This window comes from Nyctereutes procyonoides, unplaced genomic scaffold (genome assembly GCF_905146905.1).
Source record: "Nyctereutes procyonoides isolate TBG_1078 unplaced genomic scaffold, NYPRO_anot_genome, whole genome shotgun sequence".
Classification (NCBI taxonomy): Eukaryota; Metazoa; Chordata; class Mammalia; order Carnivora; family Canidae; genus Nyctereutes; species Nyctereutes procyonoides.
Genome location: NW_026575125.1, coordinates 116,518,146 through 116,521,891, shown reverse-complemented (window position 1 = coordinate 116,521,891; position 3,746 = coordinate 116,518,146). Strand labels below are relative to the sequence as shown.

Here is a 3,746-nt window from a genome sequence, read left to right as displayed (position 1 = left end):
ATGTTTTCTTCTGCTAGTGTAATTTTAATCACATGCTGTGTTTCCTCAGTGCCCAGCCAACCCTGCTCATTAGACAAATTGCTTTTTATTAGAAAAAAAAAAAAGCTCATTTACTTAGGAGACTACAATGGCATTAAGGAAGTCATTGGAGCCGAGAAAGCAATTGTGTGCATTGTGTAAAGGATGTATGCCCATCACCACAAATGTTATCAGCTTCACATTTTATTTTTATTTTCTGCAGTTTTATACCTTTATTTGACAATCAGCGATTAGTTCTCATCCACATTAACAGTCTGTAGATTTTTGAAAGTGGTGACAGGTATGTAGGTAACCAGCGTGTAGAGCTTGTCTGGTGAATCTTCATCCTCGTTAGTTTTCTGGACAACTGCACACAGATATGGCATGGAACATTCCTTATTCCTTTGGCTCAGACAGTTTTGTTGAGCCTGGTATCAATGCACACATCTGGAGTTCCCATCTCCTTCATGGCAAATTTCCGGATCTCTTTGAGTGCCCTAAGGGCACGCTTCTTAAAACCCACTCCATGGATAGGTTTGTGGATGTTGATGGTGTATTTTTTGGTCACTACCTCCTTGATGGCGGGATGGCCCTTCTTCTCACCACCCTTCTTTGCAGGAGCCATTCTGCCAGGCCCTAGTTGGAAAGGAAGTCAGCTTCACATTTCAAAGACATCTCTAGATGTCTTAGGAGACTCATCAGCTCTTCCGTGTATAGGATACACGTATGCCTCCAATCAATTTTGTCTGTGTTCTAAAACCAGGGGATGAAAAAAATCCTCTAACTGTAGCCCTAAAGTCTTGTTTTGGCACCATGTGGCGTAATAATATTGAGCTGCATGGAGACTAAAGTAGCTTTCTATTGCTAGAACTTTCAAGAGGTCAAATCTCTTTAGAAAATATTCAAATGTTTCGATGGGCACCGAGGCTCCTTCCACAGTTTGGCTATTGTGGACATGGCTGCTAGAAACATCGGGGTGCAGGTGCCCCGGCGTTTCATTGCATCTGAATCTTCGGGGTAAATCCCTAACAGTGCAATTGCTGGGTCGTAGGGCAGGTCTATTTTTAATTCTTTGAGGAACCTCCACACAGTTTTCCAGAGTGGCTGCACCAGTTCACATTCCCACCAACAGTGTAAGAGGGTTCCCTTTTCTCCGCATCCTCTCCAACATTTGTTGTTTCCTGCCTTGTTAATTTTCCCCATTCTCACTGGTGTGAGGTGGTATCTCATTGTGGTTTTGATTTGTATTTCCCTGATGGCAAGTGATGCAGAGCATTTTCTCATGTGCATGTTGGCCATGTCTATGTCTTCCTCTGTGAGATTTCTCTTCATGTCTTTTGCCCATTTCATGATTGGATTGTTTGTTTCTTTGGTGTTGAGTTTAATAAGTTCTTTATAGATTTTGGAAACTAGCCCTTTATCTGATATGGGAGATACCAGAAAGGGACACAGAACATAAAGACTTCTAACTCTGGGAAATGAACTAGGGGTGGTGGAAGGGGAGGAGGGCGGGGGGTGGGGGTGAATGGGTGACGGGCACGGAGGGGGACACTTGACGGGATGAGCACTGGGTGTTATTCTGTATGTTGGTAAATTGAGCACCAATAAAAATTAATTTATAAAAAAAAAAAGAAGAAAATATTCAAATGGTATAAATTGAAAAAGTTTGACAAAGAGCTAGGATTTCACCTGAGTCTAAGGTAGTTTTTGCCAAAACCTGGGGGACGTATCTGTATGTATGCACATTCCACTCAAATTGTCCCATTTGTCTATCTCTCAAGGTTGGATTTAATGTATATGTCATAATTAAATAGGGTTTTGGTCCTTGTATTTAATAGTTTGAAAATCCAAATTTTGATTTCAGCTGGGACTTGGGTATCACAAAGGAAAAAGGAAAGATTGATGAGTATTGAGAGTACCATATGCAGGCAAGATTCATAATCTGATATTCTATTCCCTTTAGCTGTTTCTGAGGAGAGATTGACCTCTGCCTTTGAGTTATAGGTTGGGGAAAGCCCATGGTTTTAACTGAGGAAGACCTACGCTGCCTATGGTTCCTTTCTACATTCAGGGCCTATGGCCTCAGGGTGAGGGATGGAGGCCTTTGGAGGAGAACAGATTTAAGTAATTTTTGACCAAGTAGGTCCAGGACTAGGATGAGGTGAAGGAGGCCCTCATCCTTGGGTGCATAATTTAAGATGGGGCCCAAAACCTCAGTAATCAAGATAGAATAATATTTTAATGCAATATATTGAAGTCCAGATTAGTGCAAAGAAATTCATGGTGAACAATGCATCAAATTCTGAAATAGCCAGTCTTGCACTTGCACACTCATGCCTTCTTCATCTCAGCTGATCAAACTCCATTTACATTCAGGGGCAGAGTTTCCTAATTTGAAGTCTTTAAAATTTTGCATTACAGTGTTATTTATCCTGACACGCCCCTCCTTAAAAGTTGTGCCTCACTCACCTCACCTTAGTCCCAGCCCGGCAACCAAGCAGACAATTTTTTTATACTGCTCTTTGCCATTGGATGGTTAAATTTTATGTTGGTTATTTCTGAAATGCTATGTTAGATTGGGTTAGGTTAGGTTACGATAGTTAAAGCAACAGGTCTTGAGAGTTTAAAAGGAACTGAAAGAGCCTTTCCAAATAACCACTGCAGTTGCAGTTTACATTTTCTTTATGAAAAAGTGTGGCAGAAACCCTGAAGACAAGTACAACGTATGTAGATCTCTAGGTGCATTTTTAACCATTTAAACTATTTCATAGCTATATGTTTATCAAAGCAATTCTAATTGAGATATTATTAGAAAAAAACCTCTAAATGTCAAATTTCAAGTAAGTGAGGGAGTCAGCCCATTCCTTGATTCACTCAACTAGGCCGATCAAAACAGACAGAAGCCCCTGCTATGGAAAGTGGTGGTCCAGGTCATACTGTTCCAGCTAGAGCTCAAGCCACACCAGTGACTCATGGTTCATAGCTCCTCAGACAGCAGTGGGGCCATGCACAGGTTCCCAAGCCCTTCCCTTTGAAGGAATGTCACCATAGGGCACTGAGAAGAGCATGGGCCTTCCAAGACCTAGGTGTCCCACACACACCATACTGTTGTATAGCTCCAAGACCTTACTAATGCTGTTCCTTCTTTCTGAAATTCTTTCCTTCTGGCTTCTTCTGGTTTCTTCTATTAGTCATTTTCATCTCAGCTTGAGCTTCAGGTAAAGACGATAGAATAGCCATGTACATCAAATTTCACTCCCTTTCAAAAGCACAGTAAAGGCTTAAACATGTAAACTTGGGACACCTGGGTAGCTCAGTGATTGAGTGTCTGCCTTTGGCTGCCTTTGATCCTAGTCTGGGGATCAAGTCCTGCATCAGGCTCCCTGTGAGGAGCCTGCTTCTTCCTCTGCCTATGTCTCTGCCTCTCTCTGTGTCTTTCATGAATGAATAAATAAAATCTTAAAAAAAACACATGTAAATTCACAATGACAGGAAGAGTTCTGGAGATGGCTGGTGGTGATGACTGCACAACAGTGTGAATGTTAAGTCTCCAGAACTCTTCTCATCTTCCTTAAACACTAACTGCTCAATCCTCCTTTCCCCAGACCCTGACATCTTTCTGTCTCCATGAATTCGACTCCTCTAGGTATTCATGTAAGTGGAACTATATAGTATTTGTCTTTTTATGTCTGACTTCTTCACTGAATATAATGTTTTCAAGGTTCACC

General features: G+C 41.5%; 1 pseudogene; it reads right to left on the bottom strand.

Annotated features, from left to right (window-relative positions):
- Window positions 1-242: 242 nt before the first annotated feature.
- On the bottom strand, window positions 243-652 carry LOC129518834 (60S ribosomal protein L31-like; annotated as a pseudogene).
- Window positions 653-3,746: the final 3,094 nt, after the last annotated feature.